General features: G+C 45.8%; 1 pseudogene; it reads left to right on the top strand.

The window, feature by feature from the left end:
* Window positions 1–11,111: 11,111 nt before the first annotated feature.
* LOC123363182 lies at window positions 11,112–15,139 on the top strand (annotated as a pseudogene).
* Window positions 15,140–15,568: the final 429 nt, after the last annotated feature.

Below are 15,568 nucleotides of genomic sequence, written 5' to 3'. Positions count from 1 at the left end.
TCCATCCCTATTTGTGTGGACCTTCTTTTTATATAGTTTTATATGGAAAAGTTTTTATATATTTTTTATTCCTGTTTTTTAAAAAATAAATGTTTCCATGTTTATAGCACTTACCGACTGATCCTTCCCCTGATTCTGAGTCCGGGTTAACGGCGGGGGAGGGTTGGTAGGGGATCTCTGTGAGGGTGATGAAGAGATCCTGGCTGTCGGGGAAAGCGGTATTGTAAGCGCTGTCGCCTGTGTCGTCCTCCACAAACCCTTCCTCATCTTCCCCATCGGCGAACATCGCCGAGGAACTGCCCGTCAACACTATCCCATACTCAGAGTCCATGGTCACTGGTGGGGCAGTGGTGGCAGACCCACCTAGAATGGCATGCAGTGCCTCGTAGAAGCGGCATGTCTGGGGCTGGGCTCCGGAGCGTCCGTTTGCCGCTCTGACTTTTTGGTAGCCTTGTCTCAGGTCCTTGATTTTCACGCGGCACTGCGTTGTATCCCGGCTATATCCTCTGAGTGCCATGGCTGTGGAGACCTTCTCGTAGGTCTTTGCATTCCGTTTGTTGGAGCGCAGCTCCGAAAGCACAGACTCATCGCCCCACACAGCGATCAGATCCAGGACTTCCCGGTCTGTCCATGCTGGGGACCTCTTTCTATTCTGGGATTGCATGGACTCCTCTGCTGGAGAGCTCTGCATCGTTGCAGGTGCAGCTGAGCTCGCCCCGATGTCCAACCAGGACATCAGATTGAAAGTGCCCAGACAGGAAAAGGAATTCAAATTTTCCCGGGTCGTTTCCTGTGTGGCTGGTCAGAGAATCCAAGCTTGGACTGCTGTCCAGAGCGTCAACAGAGTGGTGCACTGTGGGATAGCTCCCGGAGCTACTAAGTTCGATTTGCATCCACACCTAGCCTAATTCGAGATAGCCATGTCGAATTTAGCGCTACTCCCCTCGTCGGGGTGGAGTACCGAATTCGAACTAAAGAGCCCTCTAGGTCGAATTAAACGGCTTCCGGGTGTGGACGGTTGAGCGGTTAATTCGAATTAACGCTGCTAAATTCGATTTAAAGTCCTAGTGTAGACCAGGCCTAAGAAGAGTTTTAAAAGCCCCCTTTAGGTGATTTTTTTTCCCCACTGGATTGGCTCCTTTTTCTTTGTACTTCTTTTGCAAGAAATTGAAACCCTCTGGGACCTGTCATTTAGCCACATTGTGGCTCCTCATATGCTAAGTATTTAAATATCAGTTCTACCGTATCAGGGGGTAGCTGTATTAGTCTGCATCCACAAAAACAACAACGAGTCCGGTGGCACCTTAAAGACTAACAGATTTATTTTGGCATAAGCTTTCGTGAGTAAAAACTCTACTTCTTCAGATGCCCACTTCTTCAGTTCTATGGTGTTTGTCTACAGAGCATTTTACAATTTTGAGCCACAACTGCTAGTTTGTGTGGCAAGATGAGCCTGCTGAAGTAGATGACAATTCTGTTCTAACGTGTATGCTGCCATGCACTTCTATGGGTAACAAAAAAGGAAAGCAAGAGAAGGAGCAAGAATTTTCTTAGCAAGTTCTCGTGTAACCTAGGAAGAAGCTTCCTCAGAAGGGAAAAAGATGCCAGAAGTTCAGTTACAAAGAACCTAAACCATTTGGGTTATGCTATCTCTAACCACTACAGAATTCTACTCCCAGAGCCAGGGTTCAAATCCAGGTTTCCTGATAACTAACATTCTGCTGCTGACTAGTATCCTTGGTAGTCCATCGAATCTGATGATGACAAAGCTGTCAGATGACTGTACAAGCCAATTCTAGAGGTGCATTCTGTGACGTCATTCGCGTGCCTCTTGTAGACGCCGGCAGCGGTCTTCCTCAACAGGGCCACCCAGAGAATTCAGGGGGCCTGGGGCAAAGAAATTTTGGGGGCCCCGTCTATTAAAAAAATTGCAATACTATATTCTCCTGGGGGCCCTTGCAGGGCCCACAGCAAATTGCCCCACTTGCTCCCCTCCAGAGGTGCCCCTGGGAAAAATAAACCTTCCGCATTTCGGCACAAACCCAGTTTTGAGAAAACTTCTTTACAAGGTATCACTGGTTCTAAGCATCAGCTAGTGCTAAAAGGCACTAAAGCTCATTAAAAGGGTTGGGCAAATATTTTCCATCAAAACTTTTTCTGGATCAAAAACTAGGGTTTTTTAAAAAGCAGAAAAAAATCATGGACAATGTCTGCTTTCCTTCAAAATTTGTTGTGGTTTTTTTAATTGAAAAGCTGAAATTAGTCTGCCAAAACCTGAATATGGTTTGAGGTCACAGAAGTGTGTGGCCAAATATTTGCTGCTTGCTGTATTTGATTGTTTAAAGAGACAATAATAAAATTCTGCTTAAAAAAAATCCAAAACTTTTGAACCACCTCAGCTTGTAACCAAACATCTGAGCCCATCCAGGCAGAGATTTTTCCAGGTTTCTGATAGTCTGCTGGCTTCCTTGACTCATATCTGTCTCCATAATTTTGGGTTCATTTAGGTTAGAACATAAGAACAGCCATACTGGGTCAAACCAAAGGCCATCTTGCCCAGTATCCTGTCTACTGACAATGGTCAATGCCAAGTGCCCCAGAGGGAGTGAACCTATCAGGTAATGATCAAGTGATCTCGCTCCTGCCATCCATCTCCACTCTCTGAGAAACAGAGGCTAGGGACACCATTCCTTACCCATCCTGGCTAATAGCCATTAATGGACTTAATCTCCATGCATTTATCTGTTTCCTAGAGACTGGCTCCATGTGGTCCCTCACAAACTGGAGACGATTACTGTGGGTTTTTCTTTACTATAGCTTATGTACATACTCCACGAACTGAGCATTTGATCTTGTTCCAGAATCTGGGATGAGCCTATGTTGTGAAAACTGAAATGCTCAAAATAGCACATGCATGTGAATGGACACAGGGTGCTAAAATTAAATTAATCCAGGGGTTCTCAAACTGGAGGTCAGGACCCCTCAGGTTATTACTGGAGGTCGTGAGCTGTCAGCCGCCATTGTCTCCAGCATTTATAATAGTGTTAAATACATAAAAAAGAGTTTTCAATTTATAAAGTGGGGGGGTCGCATCAGAGGTTTGCTATGTGAAAGGGTCACCAGGACAAAAGTTTGAGAACCACTGAATTAACCCCTCTGAAGCCTCAGGGAATGCAGGGGAGGGGGGGTCTCCCTTGGTAGGGTTGGGAAGGCTATTGCTCTTCTCATGTGATCCTTCCCCCCCCAGTGGCTAATTTTAAATGAAGCTACCCTCCCCTGACATGAATCTCCCTATGGCACTGAAATTACATGTAGACTATAATTTGGCATTTGAGAAGTGAAAGGGATAGTAGCCCTAATGGAAAAGCTAACAGCTTGGCTCTTCTGCAAGCCTCAAACTGCTGAATGAGCTTTAGGGTAGGGAAGGCTGTTCCTCCCAAACAGCCTGGCCCTGCCCCCTATCCGACCCCCACCCACATCCTGCCCCCGACTGTCCCCCTCAGAATCCCTGACCCATCCTGCTCCTTGTCCCCTCACCGTCCCCCAGAGACCCCACCCCCCCAACCACCACCCTGGGACCCCACCCCTGCCCCCTGTCTGCCCCAACCCCTAGCCACCACCCCCCGCTGAGTCCTGACAGACCCCCCCGCCGGAACGCCCACAATCCAACCCCCCCCATTCCCTGTCCCCTGACCAACCCCCCAATCTCTGCCCCTCCCTGTGCCCTGACTGTCCCCAGGACTCCCTGCCCCTTAGCCAACCCCCCTGGCCCCAGCCTCTTACCCCCGGCTCCCTCCTCACCCAGAGTCTCAGCACCTCACAGAACAGCTACAGCGTGTCTCCGCTGGGGCCTGAGCTCCGTCCTGCTCCGAGCCGTGTGGTGAGGGGGTGGGGCTGTGAGCTCCACGCCGAGCGGAGGGAGCTGAGCTCAGCCCGGAGCTTGCAGCCCCGTCCTCTGACCACGCGTCTCTAAGCGGGGCGGGGTGGGGCTCAAGGGCCCCGCCGGAGACACGCTGCGGCGCTGTCTGAGGACGCTGCTTGATGCGCTGAGGGTCCAGGAGAGGGGCGGAGGCGGGAGCCTCAGCTGTTCTCTTGGGGGCCCCTGCGGAGCCCGGGGCCTGGGGCAAATTGCCCCACTTGCCCCCCCCCGGGCGGCCCTGTTCCTCAAAGGCGATGCAGGTATTTCTGACTGTTGCACGCCACTGTGTTCTGTCGCTGGCGGCGTCCTCAAGGTCCCTGGGTTTGATACTGCTGTACTGCGGGTTGGCTTTGATGGTGTCCTTGTAATGTTTCCGTGGACGACCTATATGCCTGATGCCCTGAGAGAGCTCACCATACAGAAACTGGTGGGGGATTCTGTTGACATCCATGCGGCTGACATGACCGGTCCAACGTAGCTGTGACTTCATGATCATGATTTTGATGCTTGTCATCTGGGCTCTCTCGATGACCTCAAGATTGGGCACTTTGTCTTGCCAGCGGATCTTCATGATGTTGCGGAGGCAGCGCATGTGGAATGCTTCAAGCTGCTTGATGTGACGCCTATATAGTGTCCATGTTTTGCACTCGTACAAAAGAGATGAAAGAACAACAGCTCTGTACACAAGCAGTTTTGTTGACATCTGGATGTTGTGGTGATTTAAAACTTTGACACACAGACAGCCAAGTGCCTGGCTTGCCTTGGATATTCGTGCGTCCATCTCATTATCCAGTGATCCATCACTGGATATGACACTATCCAGGTATTTAAAGTTCTCTACTACTTTCAGCTGAGTGCCGTCAATGGAAATACTCAGGACAGAAGCATTTGATCCAGGTGCAGGTTGATGGAGAGCTTCTGTCTTTCCGAGGCTGATAGTTAGTCTGAAAAGTGTAGTACCTCTGATGGGGGGACTTGTCGTACCCCTTCGGGGGTAGTCCATCCACTTTGGTCCCCACCTGTCACTCAGCTCTCACCTGTGGCTCCAAGTTGCTGCAGCATGCACAGCAGCCACACCCTGGGCATCAGCTTCGACAGGCCAGCCAAACCAGGTGAGTGTAACTGAGGGGACTCAAACCCTCAGTGAATTAGGGCTATGCCTACCCTATGCATGTGATGTCAGCTCCGGCGGACTGGGCGAAAGAGATCACTAAGATCCAACAGCCAAGAAGGCGGTTCTGCAATGCTTTGTGGAAAGCGAAGGGCTTGACGAGGCATGAAAGATGTCAAGGCCATCCACTGCAACCAAAGAAGTTACCAGTCGTGGCTGACTAATAAATAGTTGTATAACTCACTGGGAAAGTCCTGTTCCAGTGAGTGGTCTGTAAAGAGGTTGATAATTATTCCTGTAAAAGCAGCAAAGAAGCTTGTGGCACCTTATAGACTAACAGACAGGATTCTTTGCTGCTTTTACAGATCCAGACTAACACGGCTACCCCTCTGATAATTATTCCTGTAGCTCAAACAGTAAGGATCAAAACTAAGATCTTGGGAGTGCACAAGCTACTGTTGATCTATATGAAGGGGATACATATGACTCACACAACAAAAATACCTCTTTTGAGACAGATTTCATCTTAAAAATAGTAATAGCCTATACATTATGGTGCGAATCACCAAAATATACATTTATTATTTCAGTAATTTATCAGACTTTGACCCAATCAGTTCACAGAGGATGTGAGTCAGTAACAGCTGTCAGGTTAAGGTCTGGGTTCTTAGCACACGCTGTGAAAATGTGTGCTTTTAGCATTGGAGATCACTGGTTCAATTCCTTGGCATGGGCCAAGCTGGTATCTGCCTCACTTGTTGGTGTCCTACAGGGGCACAGGTGAAGGGTATGCTTCATACTGGAAAGGCTGGGGAAACTAGAGAAAGAATGCAATAGCCAGACCTGCTGGCACGTGCATGCTGCAGCTTCTCCTGGATATATTCAGTCTCCAGAAATTCATTAGGGGCAATGGAATGTCTTGGGAAATGAATGATGACACAGGGTCTTCCACAGAGGTTCCCTCCAGCTGACAGGTTATGCCATATATAGAGGGTTGCTTTTGGTGTGCTTATTTCCGGTAACTTTAAATGGCCATAAAGTATTTTAGACAAAGGGCCAGATTCGCAAAAGGAGTTAGGCCACTAAATGCCACGTTAGGCACCTGTCTAACACTTAGGCATCACTGGCATTCACAAAACCCCTGTTCTGCTGCCACCTAATCCTGGTGGCACCTACAGTCCTGTAAGAGCCAGGGGTGCCTTAATTTCAGCAGCTACGCATACAACCAGCCACCTCAGTCCTGACCCTGCCAGCAACTTGGTGCCTAAACCCCAGCAGAAGTCACCAACTAGGTGTTACCCAACCTCTCTTGCTTTCAGGGTCCCGATCCAGTGGACATTCCAGAAAGAGCTAGCGATAGTGTGAGAATGACAATAGCCCAGTGTTAGGATACTCATCTGGGAGGAGGGAAACAGTGTCTACATATTTAATGTTATATATGAGAGATTGAGACATAGCTGCTCTAGAATATCACATAACCCACAAAGTAGGGCACTCTCCTGAGAGGTAGAGACCCAAGTTCAAATACTAAGTGCCCCCAACAAGTAGATAGGGGAATTGAACCTAGATTTCCAACATCCTGACTGTGCGCTACAATCAGTTGACTAAAGGTTATAAGGGAGACTTTATCCATCTCAACTTAGTTGCTACTTTAGGAGAGGATTAATGGCTGTGGATCTCAAGTGGATATAGCCAGCTAGGATCTGCTAGGACTTTACAACCCTTGAGTACCTGACGTGTTTACTCAGGGGCACCTGAATAGCCACAAAACCATTCCCTGGGCTTTATAGAAATGAATTATGAGGGGATTGGAGACAAGATAATTGAGGGAAAGTTGGTCTCTCCCTCTCTCTCATTTAGGGGAAAACCTTGAGAACCACTGCTTTGATTAACCCCGGGACAGTCTGGTGTCTAGGGCTAAGCTGAGTGCCAGCTGAAGTCTGAGCTGTGCTCCCATTTTATCCTCTAACCTTTTAGGATGTCTTGACCAAATACACTCTGCCTGCGTCAAACCCACCACTAAAATCCCTCTGCACTCACCTCCTGGCCTTTCTTTCAGGAGGGAATGCCGTTCAGCCCTCGTGGGGCCCTTGCCGATGCTTCCTTTTTTCTGACCATGGGTGAGGGATGGGACATGCCAGAGGGGTTCTGGGTCAAGATGCCTCCTTGGACTTAGTTAGGGGATGGAATGGGAACAAAGCTCAGCCTTTAAATGTAGCTCACCTTCAGTAGCATCTTTCAATTTCACTAAATGTGCCATTGTGTTTGCCTTATGAGGAACAGTTGAAGAGCACAGATACAATGGTGAGGAACAAGGTGCGGATGTATGTAAAGCTCAAGTGCATACAGTGGCATGTAAATGGGCTTGTACTCCAATGATTTTCATAGTAAATGAACTATTTTAAATAGAGTAAAAATACATCCTACCAAGGGGCTGCTAAGTGTCAGGGGACTCTACAATCCATTCCCCTCAAGATACATGTGAGCAGGGGGAAGGAAGAAGACGACCTTTTCAGTGCAAAGGGGAAAATATGCCTCTCTGGTGGAGGGGCAGGAAGGCTTTTCTGTGATGCTTCTCTGAGGGTGTGGTTCTGTAATGACCTGCATCTCTTTCTAACTCCTTAAAAACTACCTTTGTTTCACTAGCGAACAGAAAAGACAGCAGAAACACCAGATTGGATGGATGGATACAAGGATATGTATGGTAGATGATAAATAGAAGAGTATGACATCAGGCACACTATCAGAGGCTCATTCACTTGCACATCTACCAATGTGATATATGCCATCATGTGCCAGCAATGCCTCGCTGCCATGTACATTGGACAAACCAGACAGTCTCTACGGAAAAGAATAAATGGACACAAATCAGACATCAAGAATTATAATATTCAAAAACCAGTCGGAGGACACTTCAGCCTCCCTTGTCACTCAGTTACAGACCTCAAAGTCAGAATACTCCAACAAAAAAACAGACTCCAATGAGAAACTGCAGAATTGGAATTAATTTGCAAACTGGACACCATTAAATTTGGCTTGAATAAAGACTGGGAGTGGATGGATCATTACACAAAGTAAAAACTATTTCCCAAGGCTAATTTTTCCCCTACTGTTACTCACACCTTCTTATCAATTGTTGGAAATGGGCCATCCTGATTATCACTACAAAAGTTTTTTTTTTCTCCTGCTGCTAATAGCCCACCTTAATTGATTACTTTCATTATAGTCGATATGGCAACATCCATTTTTGAATGTTCTCTGTGTACATATATATCGTCCTACTGTATTTTCCACTGCATGTGTCCGATGAAGTGGGTTTTAGCCCACGAAAGCTTATGTTCAAATAAATTTGTTAGTCTCTAAGGTGCCATAAGTACTCCTTCTTCTCGTAACTAAACTATTTTTCAGGCAGGATGAAGTCGCACACCTTACAGAACTGTTAATGAAATGGGCTGGGAAGCTGCTGTCTGCCATCTGCAACTACCTGGGAGATTGGGCAGTGAGGAGGGCTAGATATACAGTGCAGAGGTTGGAGGTGGGGGTAGGAAAGACAGACCAGCAATGACAAACCCCGTTTATTCCAGGGCCTGTTTGAGGGCTGGTTCTGTGGTGATTCTAGTCTCTTGAACTCATCTTTGTTTTACAGAGTTCAAGAAGGAGAGAAAAAAATAAACAGGTGACTGTTTATAGGTTCTGAGCAAATATATATAGAAAAGAGGCATGTCTGTGTTGACTGACAGATGTTTAATCATCAAAGTAACAATTTTAATACAAACTATTTGAATTCAGGGCCTAGTTGAGCCGTTCAAGAGGTAGTTTTTGTGAAAGTAGAATGAATTATATTGTAAAAATAAGAATGGATTAAAGAAATGTTGTATGTACCTTTAAGCAGAAATAAGAAATGTTGAAATACAGGTGCCAGGAAAAGAAACATTAGGCATAAACAAGGGTGCTAATGGCGAAACATTAACAGAAGATCGGTAATAGTTAGTAAGGAAATAAGATATGCATGTCTAGCCCAGGTAAACTTATCAGATTCTGCTACCTTTGTTATCTTGTTAAGTGCTCGCCCTTTCATCTGTATAAATAAGAGAGTTTGTGTCTTGCATGGTGCTCACATTATCTGGGTGTTATTAGCAGAGCGCTGTGCTAATAAAACAGAGTGGTCTGACAAACTGTGAGTCCTGAGTCTAACTTTGACATTTTCCAAGTATGAGGCGGATCCACAGGCTGTCCTCTCCAGGTGTGTTGAGGGAGGAGATGGTGCAGGTGGGGGTGAAAGGAGGTCCACAAACATCGTTATGCATTCTAGAGTTCCCCTCAGTGGGGTAAGGGAAGTCCTGTGATGACCCTGATTTGTTTCTAAGCCTAGCAAAACAGTCTTCCACAAAGCCCAGGAGAGATAGAAGAATCACCTGGTGAGTGTGACAACATGCTCCAAGCATTGAGGGAGGGAAATCAGGACTGTGTGGGCAGATGGGGAGAGGTGGACTGGTAGTTGCATGAGGCATGCGTTGGCCTGAGAGACAGGAGCACTGCCTGGGAGGGAGCAAGAGGAGGCCACCACCATCCCAAGGCTCTTCTTTTCAGCTGCATGGGAACTGAACTCTGCGCCTGAGGGTGTGGGAGCTCTACCTGAATGGGGACTGCGCCAGCTCCACAGTTCTTAGGACATACAAAGTTGAGTGTGGGATGTCAGCTGCCTCTCTGTTCCTCCTCCCTGTTCAGCCTTTCTACAAATGCCCTTTCCCACCCACTGTCCCAGTTCAGGGGCTTTGCAGCTTATTTATTGACACTGCTGCACTATGCCACAGACAGCACAGCTCTGTCATGCACATCAGCTCCTTACTGAAGGAGGCAAGTCTCATGGTACAAGAGACATTGACTTTAGTGCTTGGGCACAGGAAAAAAAAATAGGTCTGGCTCAAGGAACATTTAGTTTGCAGCAAACAGCGGAGTGAATCTAGCCTGAACTAACCTCCAACAGTCTAACTGTTTATGTGCATCTCACTGATGTACATAAATAGTCCGCAAATGTGCTTTGATCTAGTCCTGTTTCAAAGAGGAGTAGATCAAAGATTTCTAATGAACTGTTACTGGGTGTCAGCAAGGTGAGCACAAATACTTAGACTGTGGCAGACTAGTGATGCCACTGTCCAATTGTTTGTGTACACTAAGTGCAAAAAAACAGGCTTCAGTGCAAAAGGGGCAACTGCTGTGCCCAGATTTTCTCTCTGTTGACCATTTATTTCATCCCACATCCAGGACTATTGTCATTAGGAATGTCTCTAGTCTCACAGCCTGCAGCCCCTCCTACTCCCGTCTTTCTAGCGCCCTTTGGAGCCCTATTCTATCCTCTGTGCGTTTGCTGGCCTCTCTGGTTTTTGGGTCACCACAGATTTGCTCATGGTGACTTCACACCAAAGAAACACATGGTAAGGACACACAGCTGCTGTGGTTTGAGGATTTTTTAGTTCAGCTGGTAAGCCTAAGAAGGACTTGATCCTGGCTGCAACCAATCAAAGTGTGTGGCTGTCTTTGTGATAGAGGCTTCACCTTTAAGTCAGAAGCATGTGTCCAGATCTCAGGGTATGTCTACACTATAAAATTAGGTAAATTTTATAGAAGTTGAGCTTTGGAAATCGATTTTATACAATCGATTGTGTATGTCCCCACTAAACGCATCAAGTTGGTGGCGTACATCCTCAATACCGTGGCTAGCATTGACTCACGGAGCGATGCACCTTGGGTAGCTATTCCCACAGTTCCCAGAGTCTCCGCTGCCCATTGGAATTCTGGGTAAAGCTCCCAATGCCTGATGAGGCAAAAAAACATTGTCACGGGTAGTTTTTGGGTACATGTCATCAGTCTCCCATCCCTCCCTCTGTGAAAGCAATGGCAGACAATAATTTCACACCTTTTTTCTTGGGTTACCCATGCAGATGCCATAGCACGGCAAGCATGGAGCCCATTCAGCTCACCGCTGCTGTTGTGAGTATTGCAAACATCTCGCGCATTATCTTGCAGTATGTGCAGAACCTGTCTAAAAGACACCAGCACGAGTACGATTGTGAGGAGGACATGGACACAGACATTCCTGAAAGCATGGACTGTGGTATTGGGATATCATGGCAGCAGTGGGGCTGGTTGATACAGTGGAATGCTAATTCTGGGCCTGGCAAACAAGCACAGACTGGTGGGACCACATAGTGTTGCAGGTATGGGATGATTCACAGTGGCTGCAAAACTTTTGCAGGCGTAAGGCCACTTTCCTTGAACTTTGTGAGTTGCTTTCCCCTGCCCTGAAGTGCAGGAATACCAAGATGAGAGCTGCCCTGACAGTTGAGAAGCGAGTGGCAATAGCCCTGTGGAAGCTTGCAGTGCATGCCTGCTACAGGTCAGTTGGGAATCAATTTGGACTGGGCAAATGTACTGTGGGGACTGCTGTGATCCAAGTAGCCAATGCAATCACTGACATTCTGTTATCAAGGGTAGTGACTCTGGGAAATGTGCAGGTCATACTAGATGGCTTTGCTGCAGTGGGGTTCCCTAACTGTGGTGGGGCAATAGATGGAACACATATCCCTATCTTGGCACTGGACCACCTTGCCAACCAGTACGTAAACCACAGGGGTACTTCTCAATGGTGCTGCCAGCACTGGTGGATCACAAAGGACCTTTCACCGACATCAATGTGGGATGGCTGGGAAAGGTGCATGGTGCTCGCCTTTTTAGGAACTCTGAGCTGTTTGAGCAGCTGCAAGAAGGGACTTACTTCCCAGACCAGAAAATTACCACTGGGGATGTTGAAATGCCAGTAGTTATCCTTGGGGACTCAGCCTACCCCTTGCTCCCATGGCTCATGAAGCTGTACACAGGCAGCCTGGACAGTAGTAAGGAGCAGTTCAACTATAGGCTGAGCAACTGCAGAATGGTGGTAGAATGTACCTTTGGATGTTTAAATGCTCGCTGGCGCTGTTTGCTGACTAGGTTAGACCTCAGCGCAACCAACATTCCCATTGTTATTGCTGCTTGCTGTGTGCTCCATAATATCTGTGAGAGTAAGGGGGAGACTTTATGGCAGGGTGGGATGTTGAGGCAAATCACCTGGTGGCCAATTTTGAGCAGCCAGACACCAGGGCAATTAGAAGAGCACAGCAAGGCGCACTGCACATCAGAGAGGCTTTGAAAACCAGTTTCATGACTGCCCAGGCTACGGTGTGACAGTTGTGTGTGTTCCTTCTTGATGCAAACCCGCCCCCTTTGTAGATTTTAATTTCCTGTAAGCCAACCACCCTCCCCTCTTCAATCGCAGCTGGAAATAAAGTAACTATTGTTTTGAAACCATGTGCTCTTTCTTTATTAATTAAAAAAAAGTGAGATAACTGACAAGATAGCCCGGGTGGGGTGGGGTAGGGTGGGGGAGGAGGGAAAGACAAAACTGCTTATTGTAGCCACACTACAAATGAAAACTGTTTGAATGACAGCCTTCTGTTGCTTGGGCCATCCTTGAGCCGCCCCCACTTCATTCTTGGGCATCTGGGTGAGGAGGATATGGGACTTGGGGAGGAGGGCAGGCAGTTATACAGTGGATGCAGGGGGTGGGGTGTCTGTGCTCTTGATGGCTTTCCTGTAGCTCCACCAGATGCCTCATCATGTCTGTTTGCTCCCCCATTAGCCTCAGCATCGTCTCCTGCCTCTTCTGATCGTGCTCACTTAATGCTTTGCTGACCTCCGCCACTGAACGCTTCCATTCATTCAGCTGTGCCCTGTCAGTGCAGGAGGACTGCATGAGCTCGGAAAACATGTCATCGCGAGTGCATTTTTTTCACCTTCTAATCCACAATAACCTCAGGAACGGAGATGATAGGGGGAGCATAGAAACATTTGCACCTGTGGGGGAACAAAAAGGGAGAGCAAAATTTAAGATGATATAATCTGAGAACACAAGGGAGACTCTTTCACAGTGAACTATAAAGCTGGGGTGTTTTGCCATGGAACTCTGGGATTCAGTCCTGCAAAGCCTTGGCGCATCAGATCGCGACCGACAAGAGCCCAGCCCCTCACTCTAACTGACCATTAGATTGACTCGAGCTACAACAGACTGGTAACTATAAACATCAACTGGCAGGACTCTGTGTGTGTGTGTGTGTGTGAAACTGTTCCCCCTGAAAAGATCCCATGTGCTTTGTATGAGCATAACATCCTCGCTTCCTCCATATCCATATATCATTTCATACATGCTCTCATTGTTCTTATTTATAGCCTTCCCCTCTTCTAGAATCAAACCTACGTGTTTCTGCCAGGAAAGTCTAGAAATTTCTCGCTTTTTCACTCCATATCTTTCAGACAGGTAAATATTATTTTTGATGTTCATTATTCATTCTTTCCATATGTTCAAACCATCTTAACTTTCCAATTATTATCCTGTTTGCAATTTAATTTTAAAATTTATATTATCTTCTTATCCTAACATTACTTACCCTGTTGATCAATGTTCTCTCGCACATATTTCTCAATAAAAGCATTCCCACTGCATTTATTTGGCTTTCATCCTAATATCATAAATTAAGAATATACCAGGGTAATGGAATTTATATTATTTTTATGCCTAATTTACAGATGGTGAAGTGAGGCCCAATCGACATATTTATCAAGCAGAGACATCTGGTTGCTGAACACGCAAGTAATTCTGAATCAGATGACGGCAATGTAAATAAAACCGAAGTATTGTCAACAAAAAGAATTTGTACTAGCTTTACTCGGAAATATGACTCCTCATACATTCAGTTCGGTTTTGTAGCCACGAATGATGGTGGAGTGCCAAAACTGCAGTGCGTTATTTGTGGCGATGTGTTGGCTAATGACGGAATGAAGCCGTCAAAGCTCAAGAGGCATTTAAATACAAAACATAATGAAATTAGTTCAAAGCCGAAAGAGTTCTTTGAAAGAAAGCGTGTTGATTTAAAAGACCATCAGAAACAGATCTTTGAAATGTCACACATAAATACTTGTGCTTTGTGAGCTTCTTATAAAGTAGCGCTTTGTGTTGCTAAGGCTAAAAAGCCATACACAATCGGTGAGACACTAGTGATAGGCTGTATTAAAGATGTCTGTATGGAAATGCTGGGCCAGCCGGTGGCAAAGAAAGTGGCTCAGGTGCCACTTTCAAATGACACTATAGCTCAATGAACTATAGCCAGACACTATAGCTCATGATCTGGCTCATGATATGGAAGATCAGCTCATAGGACAGATTAAATTAGCAAAATACTTTTCTTTGCAGCTTGATGAATGTACAGACATTGCTAATACGGCAATACTGATGATGTATATGTGCTTTGAACATGAGGGTGATTTGAAGGAAGAGCTTTTGTTTTCTGCTTCACTACCAACAAAAGCAACTAGTTCTGAAGTGTTCAAGACTGTAAGCGACTACATCGTTAACAAATGTGGATTGGATTTCAAGTTTTGTGTAGTTGTATGTTCTGATGGCGCTGCTGCAATGAAAGGACAGCATTCTGGAGTGGTTTCCCAGATTAAGGCGCTTGCACCCAAATACAAGCTGACACGCTGCTTCCTTCACTGAGAAAGTCTTGCAACAAAAAAAATGTCAACAGAACTAAACAGTGTGCTCGGCGAAGTCATAAAAATTGTGAACCATGTAAAGGTGAATGTTTTAAATTCGAGACTATTTGCTGCATTATGTGATGATATGGGAGCTGATCATAAACAGCTCCTATTGCATGCCGATGTACATTATTGAGGGGAAAAGTCCTGTCAAGAGTATTTGAGCTCCGAAATGAGCTTGCCGAGTTTCTTCAGGACAAAAAAACAAATTGGTCACCATTGTTCCAAGATGTGGATTGGATAGCCAAGCTGACTTATTTGCCATCTTTGCCATCTTTAATGATCTCAACACCTCCATGCAGGGAAGGATGGCTTTGTGTCTTACAATGGCAGACAAGATCGATGGACAGAAACAAAAGCTAAAAACATGGAAGAGTCGAGTGTCAAGAGATTGTTATGACATGTTTCACAACTTAGCGACAATCATTGCCGATGTTACATTGCAACCTTCCAGAAAGAGTATTCATATTTTTATCTAACGTCTTGTGTATATATTGTGAACATAGCAATCTCAGCAATGCTACTGTCATAGTACATGCCGACTTTTTAAAGCCAAGTTGAAGGTTGTCCATGGATTCCACTTTCAAATGCCCAGGGCACTTTTTATTGTTAAAAGGAGATTTTAAAAAAGGATTATATGCAAAAGCTATGCAGATAAGTATTGAGCATAAGAGGGCTTTTTAAGGAGGTAAACATTTATGTTTAACTACAGATTCTTAAAAACTCTGTTTTCTTCTTTAAGGCAACTCTGTGAAAGTTCAATTGACTGTATTATGTGTAGCATTTTTTTCTTCCCTTTTAAATTAAATGCAGAGCTCAGTTAAGAGCTATCCATAATATTTTTTTCTCTCTCATTTCCAGATTTTTCACCTGCAGTTTCTAGTAACTTGTAAAAATATTAAGAAGAC

Source organism: Mauremys mutica, chromosome 2 (genome assembly GCF_020497125.1).
Source record: "Mauremys mutica isolate MM-2020 ecotype Southern chromosome 2, ASM2049712v1, whole genome shotgun sequence".
Lineage (NCBI taxonomy): Eukaryota > Metazoa > Chordata > Testudines > Geoemydidae > Mauremys > Mauremys mutica.
Note: the sequence above shows the minus strand (reverse complement) of the source record. Positions and strands in the feature narration are given on the sequence as shown.